General features: G+C 43.0%; 1 long non-coding RNA gene across 1 annotated transcript; it reads left to right on the top strand.

The window, feature by feature from the left end:
* Positions 1-7,257: 7,257 nt before the first annotated feature.
* On the top strand, positions 7,258-9,428 carry LOC121631515. Its single transcript, XR_006008752.1, has 4 exons — positions 7,258-7,331; positions 7,438-7,619; positions 7,737-7,919; positions 9,054-9,428. It is a non-coding gene; the product is annotated as an uncharacterized LOC121631515 (long non-coding RNA).
* The last annotated feature ends 8,046 nt before the right edge of the window (positions 9,429-17,474 follow it).

The following is a 17,474-nucleotide window of genomic DNA, read 5'->3' as shown; positions in this document are numbered from 1 at the left end:
CAAAAGTGTAAAGCTTCTGATTATGACTTGGCTGACAGCTTTCTTGTCTCAATTTTTACAGGTGGGACGGAATCAGGGGGGACAGCAGAGACCACTGCAGCCCCTGACGTAAAAGATCGGGATGCACTGCAGCCCTCTGTTGCCCTCCCGCTTCCGGTTTCCTGTGACCGCCTGGGTGCAGTGCAGGAGGCAGACCCAAAAGTGACCCCAAGTGCTGACAAATCTAGAGCAGAGACCATAGCCTTCCATAAAAACAATAGTGTTCTTATGCGCAAGTTGTGTCCTCTGGTAATTCCTGATTCCAATTGGAATACAGTTCAACAAATTGTCATACCATCACTTTACCCACAAAACATTCTGTCTTTGGCACATGACAGCCAATGGTTAGGACATTTAGGTGGAACATAAACCTACCAGTGTATTCTCAAACATTTTTACTGGCCAGGGCTAAAAGCTGATGTAACACAGCTCTGTCGTGGTTGTCACACCTGCCAGATAATTGTAAGCCAAACCAACCCGTCCCTTGTGCTCCGCTACATCCCACCCTGCAGTGGGTGCACCATTTGAGCGAGTAATTATCGACTGTGTTGGTCCACTCCCCAGCACTAAAGCTGGTAACCAATATCTTCTTACACTAATTTGTGCTGCCACTCACTATACTGAAGCCATTCTGTTGCATATGATCACTTTAGGTGTAATTATTAACAGTTTGACAAAGTTTTTCTCCACATTTGGCCTCCCTCGAGTAATCCAAACTAATCAAGGCACTAACTTTCACTCCAAACTCTTTAAGCAAGTTCTGAAAGAGCTAAATATCCAGCAAGCAGTGTCCAGCGCATACCACCCAGAATCCCAAGGTGCTTTAGAGCGCTGGCATCAGACGGTCAAGTCCATGCTACGTAAATACTGTTCTGATGTAGAAAAAGGCTGGGATAGAGGAATCCCTTTTGTTCTGTTTGCTGCTTGGGAGTCCACTCAAGAATCTCTGGGATTTAGCCCGGCTGAACCCGTGTTTGGACATGAACTCAGTGGTCTGCTAACAATCATAAAAGAAAAGCTTTTGGAATCCCACACATCTCTGAAAAAGAATGTGTTGCATTATGTTTTCTAAGTTCTGCGAACGTTTGCACTGAATGCATGCATTTACAAGAGAGTCTCTTCAGGGTTCACAAAATGCTATGAAACACCGCTATGACTGGCGTGCTGTTTTTCGCCGTTTCCAACTTGGTGATAGAGTTTTGGCTCTGTTAATAATACCCAGTTTTTAGGTTCCTATGAGGCTCGTGAATGTCTGAGTGAGGCCGACTACATAATTAGTACACCTGAGAGAAGAAGGAAAAACTTGTGTTTGCCATATTAATATGTTAAAACTATATTCTACCCAAGATCCTTCCTCTCAGGATGCAGATGAGTCCAAACCTGTCATAGCTCATACTGGCAGCTCTGCCCTTATAGTTGCAGGTGGTCCTGATTACATTGTAGATGACGGTTTGACATTGAGATCTTATTCCCAACAAATTCCTCATTTAAATAACTCAGAAATGATAAAAATGCTACCATCAACGCTTAGTAATTTATCCAAAGAGCAAAAGGAATGACATTGTGTTATTAATAAATGATTTTCCTGCTATGTTCAGTGATATCCCAACCTGTACTACTGCATGCACATAAGCATGACATTGACGAGGGTGATGCCACACCCATTAAACAACACCCATGTCAAGTAAACCCTGTAAAGAGGGTTTTGATGAAGAGCGAGGCTGAGTACATGGTGGAACATGGGTTTGCAAAACCCAGCGCTAGTCCTTGGAGTTCCCCATGTCTCCTAGAAACAAAACCTGATGGCTCGCCTCGGTTTATAACTGACTTCTGTAAAGTCAACGCTGTTACAACCATGGACTCCTACTCTCTGCTGCGAATAGAAGACTGTGTGGATACCATTGGTACAGCTCGGTACGTCAGTAAGCTAGACCTACTAAAAGGGTACTGGCAGGTACTCCTTACTGATTGCGCATCAGAAATATCAGTGTTTGTTGCCCCAGACATCTTTTTGCAATATAAAGTTATGACTTTCGGTATGTGCAACGCGCCTGCCACATTTCAGCGGCTGGTAAACTCTGTCATATCAGGATTATCAAACTGTAATGCATATTTAGATGACCTGATTGTTTAAATCTCCTCATGGGAAGAACATATGACATACTTAAACATGTTTTCACACAGCTTGCCGAGGTGTCACTTACACTAAATTCAGCCAAGTGTGATTTTGGAAAAGGGACTGTCACCTAACCTAGGTAGAGAGGTAGGTCAAGGACAAGTCCGCCCCTTTGACGCAAAAATTACTGCCATCTCTGCTTTCCCTGTTCCAGCAACTAGGAAAGCACTGCGTCATTTTCTAGGGATGGCATGGTATTATCTGAACTTTTGCTGCTACTTTTCCACAGCGGTGTTCCCATTAACCAGCTTGCTGGGTCCAAAAATGGATTTTGTGTGGACTCCTGACTGTAAACACGCTTTTGAAAATGTCAAATCACTATTGGTTCAAGCACCTGTACTTTCTGCACTAGGCCATTTAAGCTGAAGTTTGTCGCAGGTGCTGTGGGAGCTGGTGCTGTCCTACTGCAGGAAGGTAATGACGGAGCTGATCATCCTGTGTGTTACTTTTCTTGAAGTTTGCCCGACACCAGCTCAACTACTCCCCCATTGAGAAGGAGGCTCTGGCTTTGCTCTTAGCACTCCAGCATTTTGAAGTGTACCTTGGGTCTAGCACTGCGCCTGTTGTTGTGTTTACAGATCATAACCTCCTTGTATTTCTGTCACGTATGTACAATCACAATCAGAGGCTTATGTGCTGGGCTTTGATTGTGCAGGAATACAACCTTGTGATTAAACACAAAAAGGGTGCAGCTGTGGTCATTTAGCACAGCTTGCCATTTGCAGTCTTGGACTGGAGGTTGTAGTGTGTGTGTGTGTGTGTGTGTGTGTGTGTGTGTGTCTGTGTTTGGCTGCATTGTTGCCAGATAGACCAGCTTGTGGTGATTGCTTTGTAACAAGCTTGAGTTTGAGTTCTTCTGCTAGTTGGAAACCTTTGTGAATGGCTGGAAGCCTTTAGTATTACTTTGGTTACGCTTAAATCTTTGGTTGTGGTAATTTTGCTTTGAGTTTTGCTGCCTTTTGCTGTTCAGTTAGCTTTAGTCTTTTTGTTTTGGTTGTAAAATAAACCTTTTACTTACTTTACCTAATTTCTTGTCCTTAATGTTGACAACTCCTTTCCCCTAGCAGAGCTGGGGTTGTAACAGTCTCCATCACTTTTTGCATACAGCTTAATGTCATCCATAAGGTAACTGGTGGTGGCCCTATTCCTAAGTTGGTAGCCATAGCTAGTCGTATTGATTAACTGGCTGAGGGGGTTTAAGCCTATGCAGAACAGCAGCATGGAAAAAGCATCCCCTTGGTATATACCGCATTTGATGGAGATTTGTACAATTGGCTCCAAGTTGGCCCTCAAGGGTGGTCTGCCACAGCTTCATTGAGTTTGCTACAAAGGTTGTTGTTGATTTTGTACATCTTCAGGCATTCCAGGATCCATGTCTGTGGCATTGAGTCATAGGCTTCCTGGTAATCAATCCAGGCAATGCACAGGTTGGCCTGTCTGGTTTTGCAGTCTCAGATAACAGTTCTATCAACCAGCAACTGGTGTTTGGTTCCTCTGGTCTCTTTACCAATGTCTTTTCTGTGTCTCTGTCATGTATTACAGCAGGTGGAAGCAGTAGAAGTGATGAGAGGGAGTGGCCGAGCCAGAAAACAGGAGGATCAAGTGTGAGAGCTCCATGTCCGGACCAGGTGCTGACCAGTTCTTCATACCTGAGATTTTTTTGCTGGAAATCTGCCACTGTGATGGTAACTGGGCCTTGTTCAGGGAGGGTACTGTGGTGCACTCTTAGTTCTTCCAGCCATTGTGCTTCACTGTCATGTGATTCCTCCTTTTCCCACAAATATCTACATCCCATAGAAGAAAATCTGCTGCTAAACTGCTGTTTAGTGCAGGGGTCTGCAACCTTTGCAATCCAAAGAGCCAGTTTTCCCTCAGCCCAGCTAAATAAAACTCGTTAAGGCACAAATGTTATGGGACCTTTTGAAAAAGACAGCTTATAATTTTTGATAAATATCTATTACAGAAAAACTTGTAATTTTTGAAGAATCACATTTTTATTTATATTTTTAGGTTTTAAAATGAAGAAAGACATAAAACTTTTGTAAAAAGAGGATAGACAGAAAAATAAAAGCCCACAGTTTTCAACCTAATGACTCGAAAAGTGTATATAAAAGAATTATTACTGGTACGTTTACTGTGATCATGCTGTGAAAATTCTATGCAGTTATTCCATGAAAAAAACTGAAATTTTTCTTTAAAAAAACTTGCATTAGTTTTTTTATATCTTTATTTTAAAACATTAGTTAGTTCTTCAGCATTTTTAGCCATGTGTAAGAGCCATTGTGGAAGGTCCAGAGACCTACTTGCAGCTCCAGAGCCACAGGTTGGACACCCCTGATTTAGTGTTTGTAAACCAAAATTTACTGCATTTTCTTCATAAAGCAGTAGGACTTCTTTCAAAGGAAAAGGACATTTTGTGCGTAACAATGCAGTTAATTGTGATTAATCACAACATTTCATGTGATCAATCGTGATTAAAAATTTTAATTGTTGCCCAGCACTTCTATGTTTGGGGGGTTCTTTTTTTGGGGGGGGGGGGGGGTCAATGTGTTGAACACATCAACGTCTAATTACTGCATCAACACCTTAAACAACTAATGTATTGTGCAAAGTTTTGTTTAATTTATTTTCAAAAACCATTTCTCACTGGCTCTGAATACACATTCAGACATAGCAGAGGTCCCAGGCAGCGACAGTACTGGACTGGAATTACCATCCATTTGATGTCAGCTTCTCAGTGATCATCTGATGGACTGCAACTCACCTGAACCGGTGTGTGTCAACGTGTCCACAGGGAAACAAGCGCACACCTGGGAGGATGTACAACTATGTACCCAGGCAGAGTGGAGAGACTCCCTATTTATTTCTTTATTCTTTTTCTATTTATTTACATATTCTTTTACCTATTTGATTCAGAACGATGACGACCGGGGCCTATGCACTTCCTTCGCAGGATGAAAAGGGTTCATCTGCCTGCCAAGATCCTCACCTCTTTCTACTGGAGCATCGTAGAGAGTATAAGGACCAACAGCATCTCTGTGGTGCAGCAGCTGTTCAGCTGCAGGCTGGAAGGGCCTCCAGAGAGTCGTGAGAATGACAGTAAAGATTTTAGAAACTTCTTTTCCTTCCATCAAGAACATGGGTGCCAAACGCTGTCTGTTGCGAGCTACAAACATCATCAGACTGCACGCATTCACATCACGGACAGCTGTCTCTGCTGGCCTCTGGCAGGAGGTATCGCAGCCTGAGGTGCAGAACAGCCAAGCTCTGCAACAGCTTCATACCTCAGGCCATAAGACTTCTGATCTGCAAATAGTCTGTGTCTGTAGTCAGGTTTTAAGATGATGCAATAACCCACTGCATTAATGTCAATGTAATAACCCAGTTTTTATATCTTTTACTGAATAGAATAGAGTAGAATACTGTTTGTTTTTAGACATTTTATTTGAAATTTGTTTAAATATGTATTAAGTGTTGCTATCTGATGCAACACTTAATACATTTGATGCCTCATTTGCAATGACATTTCATTCATGTGTGCACCTGTGGTGTGTATGGTGAATGACAGCCTCTCTCTCTCTCACTCCCTCCTGCTTTTGTGTGTTCCAGCAGGAAACACACCTGGTGGCTGGAAATCAGAGATTTCTCCATCTGTGTTTTGAAGGAAGACATCTTCACACAGCTTTGAAATTCACCCTGCTGACTTGTTACTTTTTCCACAGAAAATCTGAAATTTTATTCTTCTTTGTCATAAATATTTGATTTAATTACATTATTTGAGATTTATTTATAATATTTTTATAAACATTTTATAAACATTTATTTATTTATAAATAAGTGTGTATAGTGAATACTGTTGTTTGATATGAAATATATATTAAACACCCCCCCGGGGCCTACACCACAGCCATAAGGGTGCAATGCAGGACCCCAGCCACCCAGACAAGGACGATCACCGTGGCAACAACTCCCAGACCAAGCAGGCAAAACCAATCTGCCAATCCTGGTGTTCTCTGGTTGATGTTAACTGGGCTACATGTTGCTGATCTGTGAGCACAGGCCCCATTTGTGAATGTGGGGCCCTCATACCACCCTCATGGAGTCTGTTTCTGACAGTTTACGCAAAAAGATGAAAATTAGTTGCCTACTGGAGGTCATCTCTGGCAGTGATCCTCCTGTTCCTCCTGCACAAAGAAGCAGATAGCGGCTTTACTGCTGGATTATTGTCCTCCTACAGCCTTCTCCACATCTCCTGGTACACTGGTCCTTCTCCTGGTATACTGGTCTATCTCCTGGTATACTGGCCCGTCTCCTGGTATACTGGCCCGTCTCCTGGTATACTGGCCCGTCTCCTGGTATACTGGTCTATCTCCTGGTATCTCCTCCATGCTCTCCACACTGTGCTGGGAGACTCTGCTAACCTTCTTACCAGCAGCATTGATGTGCCATTCTGGATGAGCTGCTGTACCTGAGCAACATCTGTGGGTTGCAGACACGCGTCGTGTTCCCTCTAGTGGTGAGGACACTGGCTACATGCATTTGTGAGCAGAAACCAGCCAGAAAAGATGAAGACAGGGAAACTGTCTGTGGTTTCCACCTGCAGGATAATTCTTTTATACGGGTTGTCTTATAATTGTCTCTCATTTCTACTTGTTGTCTGGTCCATTTGCACAAGAGCAGATCAATTTGATCCACAATCAATTTTATTTCCTAACTTGATATATTAATATCCCACACGTGGGACTCTCTTTGAGTTATATGCTAATGATCATATGTTTTCTTTTATATATTTTAGTAGTGTATATTAAATCAGATAAATGCTGTACCTTCAACCCTCATAATAAGAAAAATATTTGATAAACCACATGTAAGTGAGATCTGTATAGTTATCAATACACCACCTGTCAATCACAGTCAAGATGGACTTTCATCTGGGTGTGATTGTGTTTGAAGTGAACCAGTCAGGAGATGGTCAGTGCAGTCTTTTGTCTCCACCACAACCCTCAAACATCAGGTTGATTTAAGTGAGCGTAATTCACCTTCAAGAAACCTGAGAGTGAAACCTGAAAGTAGCAGCAGGAACTTATTCACACATGGAGGACCTTGTGTGTGCACGGTAAGGTCATACGAACTGTAAGCTCTCTTGTCTACGAGCGTGTTTTAATGAAGTCTGGAGAACTAACTTAAGCATAATTTCCCCCCGCCTCCCTGTACATGTTCAGATCCAGGATCTTCAGCACCACGTAACCCAGAACTGTTCAGCTGCGCCTCCGTAAAACTGAGCGAGCAGACGGAGGTGACAGTAATGAGGGAATTTTATTTTCTACTGATCCACAATGACAAACGGTGCAGCATAATGAGCTCAAACTGGGGCTCTGTGCACAGCGATGAGGAGCATGTGGAGGTAAAGTTATGGATCAAACCATCACAGTTTTCCTTATAAACTTACACTGATCCATTCATTCCTCTAATTACACTGTAAATTCTGTTGGTTTTTTTCTGTTTGTCTTTTGCTTGACAGCTCTCTGAGGTGGAGGAGGGTGGAGGAAGATGAACAGAAAGGTGGTTCTAACCTGAAGCTTCAGTTTCAGCCAGAAGATCCAGAATGATGAACGACATGTGGAATGAATGCTGGTAGGAAAAACATCCGATTCTGTTGTTTTAGATGCAGAAGAGCAGGAAAAACGGTCAGGAGAAACCAACGGTGAGACATGTCAGAAGCATGTCAGACATAGTTGACAGACAGGTTGGGGACAGACAAGGAAATGTAGAGGAGCAGATGAAGAACAGGTGAGGGACAGGTGAGACACAAGTGAAGGATGAATGAAGGTCGTCAGGTCAGAGGACAGGTGATGGACAGGTCAGAGAGAGATGAAAGACGGGTGAGGGACAGATGAGGTAAAGAGGAGGGACATACAGAGGACAGGTAAGGGACAAGTCAGAGACAGGTGAAAGACAGTTGAGGGACAGATGAGGTAAAGAGGAGAGACGTACCGAGGACAAATGAAAGACGGGTGAAGGACAGATGAGGTAAAGAGGAGAGACGTACAGAGGACAGGTGAGGGACAGGTCAGAGACAGATGAAAGACGGGTGAGGGACAGATAAGGTAAAGAGGAGAGACGTACAGAGGACAGATGAAAGACGGGTGAAGGACAGATGAGGTAAAGAGGAGAGACGTACAGAGGACAAATGAAAGACGGGTGAAGGACAGATGAGGTAAAGAGGAGAGACGTACCGAGGACAAATGAAAGACGGGTGAAGGACAGATGAGGTAAAGAGGAGAGACGTACAGAGGACAGGTGAGGGACAGGTCAGAGACAGATGAAAGACGGGTGAGGGACAGATAAGGTAAAGAGGAGAGACGTACAGAGGACAGGTGAGGGACAGGTCAGAGACAGGTGAAAGACAGGTGAGAACCTGGTGAGACACAGGTGAGGGACAGATGAGACCTCCGAAATTGGGTGTAGCAGTTACCATGGAAACAGGTCATCTTCCAGTGATGTTTATCGTGTTCCTGTGGTCTCGTACAGATCGGTGTCTCTCTGACTGGAAGCGGTTTATGGAGGGAAGTTGAGTTAAACACTGTAATAAAAATGTGATTTTAGAGGCAGAATCTGAACTCCTGGAGTTTCATGTTTGATAACATCCTGCTGACCAATCAAATGAAAGATTCAGTGTGTTTATAACTCATTTATTTTCAGTTTTCTTTCATCCTGCTTTTGCCTGTCACATTAACAACCACTGACAACGATTTGTGATAAATACGTTCACAAGGAAAACCATAGAATGAGAATGAGAAAGTTTCATGTTTCAGCTCAGAGAAAATCCTCTCTTCAGTCTCAGGGTGGTACCAGTGGAACCAGTTCTGGTGGGTTCTGGTCCCAGCCGGTGATGCTGACAGCTGGTTCTGGGTGCAGCAGTGACCTCTGCAGTCCACTCGGATGCATCAGTGCTCTGCAGAGCAACATGTGAGAAGACTTCGCATCATCATTGCATCACGATGTCATGATGACATCACAGCAGAGTTTCTTACAAAGGTGAGGCTGCGTGCAGGTGGGGAGACGGACCAGAGCAGCAGGGCTTTTATCAGACAAATCTTCTTATTTCACTTCAGTTCCAAGAAAAAAAAGAAACACAAGACTGAGTTCTGAGTGTCTTCATTCTGCTGCTTTTTAATATTTATGTGTTTGTGTTTATGAGTGTGTGTGTGTGTGTGTGTGTGTGGGTGCGCGCACACGTGCATGAATGTCTCCTCCTTTCCAGGTCAACAGTGGATTGCGTAATGCTGCTGCTGTCTGCATTACAATGTGTTACATAAGACAATTTGATGTTCAGAGTTATAATCCGGCTGTGCTGCCTCACATCTGGGATTTCCAGCTCGCACTGAGCTCCGTGCTCGCCTCACCCTGCAGCTCTTCCATTTTACTCCACTTAAAAAGATGGGTCAGAGAGCTGTGGGGTCGGCTTCTGTCCATTCCCATACGGGAAGGCCTGACCTGACCATGTTCAGGTCTGAAACTGTGGCGTCACATAAATCTACATCATGAAGTGATGCAGTTTTACATTCTGTGTTCAGATGATTCAAGTCATCACATCACCGCAGAGCTGAGTGGATGTTCTCAGCTCTCAGGACATCTGTGTCCGTGTGCAGAGGGGGGTTAGTTAACCTGCAACTACAACTGCAGCTAAAGTGATATTAATATTTCCATTAATAAACTGAAACTCTGCAGGAGTGACAGGACTGAACGGAGTCTGCTCTGACGTTTGCCGTCAGATTGGACGCTGCAGCTCAGTAAGTGTGTGTTAATCTGCGCTGATTGCTCCGTTCTGCAGCAGGACTCAGAATCAGCCTGAAAATGTCTGACTGGCTTTTCTTTTGTTCTCAGAAATCAGAGAGAAAATAACTACATTAGAGGGATTTCAGTGGTCAGAAACATCACATGCTGATGCCACGAGCTGCGCCGTTCTGCCTCACATCTGTTCAGTCTTTTAAAAATGCTGGGGCGGGCGTTACACCTCGTTCTGTTTCAGATTTAATATTTTATATGAATGATAGTTAATATCAGCTGAAAAATGTGTGTAATACAATCACCTCATACCTCGGTCCAGGGGGCCGGCGGTGCGGTCTGATCTCCAGTGGGCCGGACCAGTAAAAAAAACAGCATAATTATCTATAAATAATGAAAACTTTATCATTTTCCCTTTATTTTAGTGCAAAGAAATACGAGTGCTTTATCAAGATGTTTACATTTAATGAACTTTTCTTTTAGAAAACATAAAGAGCCATGTCAACAATATTTTACCTCAGTTACACATTTACATATTTAATTTATTTTCATTTATCTTATTTAATATTTTTATTATACATACAATATATATAAAATATATATATTTATACTTTTAACATACAGGCTTGTTTATATGAATAAAATATTTGTTTTCAAGAATATATTTATAACTTTAACACATACAAAATGTTTAATTTGTATATAGATATATATTTACATGTTTTAAAACTATACAGAAATTTATTAAATAAATCTAAATTTTAATATTTGGTAAAATTGTCAAAGAAAATTTTTAAAATGTATAATTTAAACAATTTAGTTTAGTTCACATATAAAAATATTTTAAATTTTTATTAAATATTTTGCTTATACTTTTTTATATACTTTTTATATTTGTTTTTAATAGTTTCATTAATGTATTTGATTGCTTTTTTTTACTTATTTAAAATGTTTACACATTTATATATTTACTCATTTGAGTAAATAAAAAATTAGATGTTTTTTTTTACATATATAAATATTTCTTTACTAATTACAACTCAATCCAACTTGCAGAAACACAAGGGATCAACAAAATCACCAAACATTTAATCACAGATTACTGGAACTGAGACATACAATGTTTTACATTACGATTAGAGTAACTTGTGAAGTTAGAAGTTACTTTAAATGTACATACGTGTACATTTCCACATGTGTAGTAATCCCGAGTCAGAAAGATAGAAAAGATAGAACAAGCTATCCTCCTGCCTTAGAAAGGTTTTACATTTAAACATAAAAATGAAACCTCACTTGGATAAATTAGGAATTGCTGTTACTTTTATTACAACATTCCGGTTAAGGTTTTTTATGCATTTTCACAAGAACCTGATTTATCCCGCAGACCAGCCTGGACCTTCCAGAAGACCAGTTTTGCCCCCTGGGCCATACATTTGACACAAAGTCCTCAGTCCATAGTGAATATAATAAGAGGGAGTTATCATGCAAACACACTTCATTCAATTAAAACTTTAAATCCTGATGTGTGAGCTGTTTGATTACCTGCAGCAGGCTGCAGATGTGTACCTTCACCAGATGTCAGACCATACATTTCAAGTCCACAACAGCTCCGACAGGTTCAGGTAAACCTCTGATGACCCAAACACTGGAGACTGGAAACTGATGCAGGAGTCCAGATGAGTTTGGCTTTTATAAAAACTTGAGCTCTGCAGGCCTCAGCAGGCTGTCAAATATTCTCTCATCCACAACTCCTCACAAACTGAAACTTTAATGCTTCTGTGCTTCACAACGTTCCACTAATCAGAAAGACCCTTCAGGTCTGTTCTGACTCTGAGGGATGGACGTGGGTTAGCATGGACACCCTGACCAGACCAGCTCTGATGTTCTGAGAGTTTCCTGTCGAGCAGAAACCAGCTGACAGGCCGATAACAACCAATGTGGTCGACATTTTAAAGCAGCATCTGACACGTCCTCATCCTGGTTCAGCTGTGTTTCATCTTCAGACCTCCATAAAGAAACTGTCCGATTTCCACATCACAGCCAGAGGGATGGATGAACGAGGTGAAGAGGAGACAAGTGAATGAACTCATGATGGGAAGGTCACCGCAGTCCACCAGATTTATCACCTCCTCCTGCTGTCGGCTGCAGATCTGCAGCCTTCCACAGATTATCTCAGACTTTTACAGGAGCACAGTGATTTTCACTGAAGACAGCAGAACAACAGTCACTAACAGGTCTGATTGTTACCATGACAACAAAACCTTCTCGCATCCTGTGGAACTCTTGTTTCTTTATTATTATTATATTTATTTATTTATTTGACTTTTCTCTATAAAGAATCTTTCACACTATAAAATATAACATTAGAATCTATTTAGTGGACATGACTTTATTTTAATCTAGTTGTCATTTATACTCAGATAAGTTGGATGAACTTTGGAGGGCAAAAGGTTGAATAAATGAATGTACTTAAGTTGAATAAGTAGTAGTTGTTGGTCCCTTCGAAAAGGTCATTTGAGAAGAGAAGGAACAAGTGTCCTCAGGCCTCTAAAACGTCAGAGTGGCAGAAGTTTGATGAGGATGTGGATGCAGTGCTGGAAACAACAGCCAAAGAGGATGTGGAAGGAGGCAACCATCATATTGAGCATGGCTGTGGAGAGGCTGACAGCCTTGACCCAACAGTACAAGGAAGCTAGCCGAGAGGATGGGGCACCGCTGGCAGAGCTACATGCTACGCTGAGAAAGAGGCTCCTAGCCCTGCACAGAGTGGAATGCCATGGCGACACAGAGAAAGGCCCAGGGAACGCACTGGCTTCATTAACAACCCCTTCAGTTTCACCGGAGCTCCTTGGACAAAGATTCAGTGGACGCCTGAATTGTGTGAAGGAGGAAATTGACCAACACCTTCACAGCATCTTTAGCGACCCCGCCAGAAACCAACATCTAGGACAGTGTGACATTTTGATAAGGCCACCAAAGCCTGCAGAGGAAACCACTCCAGAAAGAAGTTCAAGATGTGGTAAGGAGCGCTAGGGTCCAGGTCTGCACTTGGACCAAGTGGAACTTCCTACAAGGTCTACAAACACTGTCCCAAGTTACTGCACCGGCTTTGCAGATCTTCAAGGTTATCTGGCGAATAGGAAAAGCTGCAAAGCAGTGGCGATTTGCTGAGGGAGTGTGAAGACGTCAAGAAGATCAGCTAGTTCAGAATCATCTCGTTGCTCAGTGTTGAGGGGAAGTTTTTCTTCAGCTTTGTTGCCAAATTGCTGCCTCACTTCTTCCTTAACAATGGATATATGGACACCTCAGTGCAGAAAGGAGGTACTCCTGGTATGTCATGGTCTCTCGAGCACACAGGTGAGGTTAGGCAAGGCAAGGCAGTTTTTTTTTGTTTTTTTTTAACTTGTCCTGTCCAGCATCATAGCAGCAAAATGATAATCTGGTTGCTGTATCGTGCTGAACAATATTGCTCTGCCAAGGGGAGGCCTATGGGTAAGGCTCCTCTTGATAATCTGATTAATTTATTTATTTATTTACTTTGAATCACTGAATCTATGTAATCTTGTTGGACCTGACCGGAGGGGACAGAAAAAGATGGAAAATAGCAAAAAGAGCAAAAGGTAAAGAAGAAAGGAGACAAAAAGATCACAGACAGAAGGAAACAACCCTTCAATCCACACCATCACCAGACAACAAACTGTTACACCTGTACATGAACACACCAGAACATTTCCTACAACTTTTACAAAAGCAGAAACACACACACAGAAAAAAAACAGGGCTGCCAGTCATTAAGAGTTTATAAAAATAATAACCAAATCAAAAAGACATAACAGCGACCAGATACTAACTCACAGGAAAAAAAAAAAAAGAATTATTGCTTAGTATTAAAATCAACTGGACAACTCAGTGACTGTGTCAGCATGCAGAGCATGAGGAACAAGGAGTGATCAGTGATGAAGAGTGGTGAGTGAGATCATGCAAATGCGACCTCGCCTCCACGGAGGCCAGAGGCAGACCAGGGCCAGAGGCCCGGGCCCCCAGCAGCAGACCCGGAGCACCAACCCAAGCCACCCCACCACAAAGACGACTCCAGCCCCACCCGAAGGGCAGCAGAGGAGAGCCCCAGCAAGAGCCCCCCACGGTCCCGGGGCACAGGTCCCAGTGGGCCAAGATCAGCAGCCGCCGGCCCCAGGTGCCCAGAGGTGGCCGCCCCACCCCCCAACGGCAGAGGGCCCGCAACATGCCTAGGAGGACCAGGCCCCCCCCAGACAGCCACCCGGCGTAGGCCAGCACACGGGGAATGAGAGGATGGGGACAGCAGCAGACCCACGGCCCACTACCCCAGGCCCGCCCAGCCCCCCCCCCCCCCCCACCCCCACCCCCCCCCCCCACACACACACACACACACACGCACAAGTGCACTTAACCCCGCCCCAACCACACACAGAAACACATGCACACTCCCACTAATCCTAACTCATATATGCCCTCTCAGCCCCACCCACACAATATAAACACTCACACAGCATCCAACCCTCCCACTCTCACTCCCCAGACACACCCCCACTCATCCTAACACATGCATACGCACGCACACAAACCTACCCCCACATCCACACAAACATCATCCAAAGTATAGACACATACACACAACATACAAGCATCCCTGTCTCACACCCCGGCACATTCGGACCCAACCACCCCGGTGGGAGGAGGACCACCCCCGGGCACCAGAGCCCAGAACCCCCCGCCCAGCCAGCTCCGAATAGCCCAGCCGCCCGGCCCAGGACCGACGCCCACCAACCCAGGCACCACCAGTGGCCTCACCCCCCACCACGAGGCGACTCAAACCACCGGCCCCCACAGCCCCCAACGGGGCCAGATCCAGAGCCACCCCCATCACAGAGCAGCCCGGTCCCGCACCACGGGCAACCACAAAGAACCCGCAACCACCAGTCACTCCTGGCCATTTCCCAAACTCCCATAGCAACGAGGTCACAGTCCTCCACCTACACTAAGTGATGGAACTAAGCACAGGGGACCAGAGGGAATGAGATTCAGCTAAATAGTTCTTTGAGGAGGCAGACATTGTCTCACTACTGATGTGGTCAACTAAGAGATTCCTAAACTGCTGAATACACAGATTATTTTTGTTTTTCCAGTTCACAAGGATAGTTTTCTTTGCAATGCATAATGCTGTGCGTATCATGTGTGCAGAGTTAATTGCCATATTAATGTCACCCAAGTCACCTAGTAGACATAGTGCGGGGATTGTAGGAATATTACATTTAAACCATGTTGACATGTCCACACATACCTGAAGCCAGAACCTGCGGACAGGTGTGCAGGACCACAAGGCATGGAGGTAGTTATCTGGTGTGTTTTCACTGCAGTGTGTGCAGATGTTTGATTGTGACAGACCCATCCTGAACATCCTTTGTCCTGTATAATGAGTTCTATGCAGAATTTTGAATTGTATTAGTTGCATATTAGGAATTCTTAGTCATTTTAAAGGTGTTTAAACATATTTGTGACCATTTATCTTTATTAAAGTTACTGGATAAGTCACCCTCCCATTTTGAAGTTGGAAGACAGATTGAGTCTTCTAGTTTGGATAATAGTCTATATGTTTTTGATAATAGCTTTGGCATAGCATTGAGATTCATGAATTCTGCCACCCTAATAGGTAGCTGTAAGTTTAATTGATTAATGGTATATTTTTTTACATATAATAGATTTAAGTTAGGCAGTTTATTTGTACAGCACATTTCATGTACAGGACAATTCAAAGTGCTTTACATAAAACAAAAGCATTACAGATATTTAGAATAGTAAAAGGCATCAACACATAATCACAATAAAATCATAAATTACATTAAAATGATTAAAAGCAAGATAAGTTAAAAAGTTACTGTACAGATTTCATGTATAGGCGCATGAGAAAAGAAATGTTTTTAACCTGGATTTAAAATTGTCTACATTTGGTGAAAGTTTAATCTCCACTGGCAGTTTGTTCCACTTATTTGCAGCATAACAGCTAAATGCTGCTTCTCCATGTTTAGTCTGGACTCTGGTCTGGACTCTGGTCTGGACTCTGGCCTGGACCCTGGTCTGGACTAGTTGACCAGAGTCTTTGGATCTAAGAGCTCTGCTAGGTTTATATTCTCTGAACATATAACAGCTGTATTCTGGGCCTAAACCGTTCTGGGATTTGTAAATGATCAGAAGGGTTTAAAATCTACTCTGTGACTGACTGGAAACCAGTATAAACTAGAAACCAGTATAAAGATGTTAAACTGGTGTGATGTGTTCAGATCTCATAGTCCTGGTTAAAACTCTAGCAGCAGCGTTTTGTATGAGCTGCAGATGTTTAATGTTCTTTTTAGGAAGTCCTGTTAAAGACCATTACAGTAATCCAGCCTACTGGAGATGAATGCATGGATGAGTTTCTCTTGGTCTTTCTGGGAGACTAAACTTTAATTCTGTTGATGTTTCTGAGCTGGTAAAAAGCTTCTTAGTGAAGCTTTGATGTGGCTGCTGAAAGTCAGATCTCGAGTCTCCAGATGTTTGCCAATGCTGACCCTCTTCTCTTTGCTACCAAACAGAATAATCTCAGTTTTGTCTTCATTTAATTGTAGGAAATTCTCCTTCATCCAGGTGTTTATTTGCTCCAGACACTGACACAATAAGTCTATTGGACTGCAGTCATCTGGTGACAGAGACACCTAAAGTTGTGTATCATCAGCATAACTTTGATAACTAATGCTATAGTTCTGTAATATTTGAGCCAAAGGGAGCAGATACACGTTGAACAGAAGAGGTCCAAGGACTGACCCCTGGGGGACTCCACAAGTCATGGCCACTCGCTCGGATTCATAGCTGCCGATCGTAACAAAATAACTCCGGCCTTCTAAACAGGACCTGAACCAGTTAAGAACCGCTCCAGAAAGTCCAACCCAGTTTTCCAGCCTGTGCAACAGGATTCTGTGATCTACAGTATCAAACGCAGCACTGAGATCCAACAGAACCAGGACTGATACTAGACCAGAATCAGTATTCAACCTAATGTTATTTAACACTTTGACCAGAGCTGTTTCAGTGCTGTGATGAGGTCGGAAGCCGGACTGAAATTTATCAAGATTTCCACTTTCATTTAAAAAGTCATTAAGTTGGTGAAATAGAACTTTCTCAATAATCTTGGAAATAAAAGAGGTTAGAGACGGGTCTATAGTTGTTCATTATAGAGGCGTCTAGAGTCCTTTTCTTTAGGAGGCTTAATAGCAGCTATCTTTGGTGACTTGGGAAAAATGCCTGATGCCAGTGAGCTGTTAACTATCAGTAGGAGACCACTTTCTACTGAGGTAAAAACTGTTTTTAAAAAGTCGGATGGTATCATGTCCAGAGTGCATGTTGCTGATTTCAAATGCCAAACTGTTTCTTGTAGGATTTTTAAGTCAACCATTTTAAA

The sequence above is a fragment of the Melanotaenia boesemani genome, chromosome 20 (assembly GCF_017639745.1).
Source record: "Melanotaenia boesemani isolate fMelBoe1 chromosome 20, fMelBoe1.pri, whole genome shotgun sequence".
In the NCBI taxonomy this organism is placed as follows: domain Eukaryota; kingdom Metazoa; phylum Chordata; class Actinopteri; order Atheriniformes; family Melanotaeniidae; genus Melanotaenia; species Melanotaenia boesemani.
Note: the sequence above shows the minus strand (reverse complement) of the source record. Positions and strands in the feature narration are given on the sequence as shown.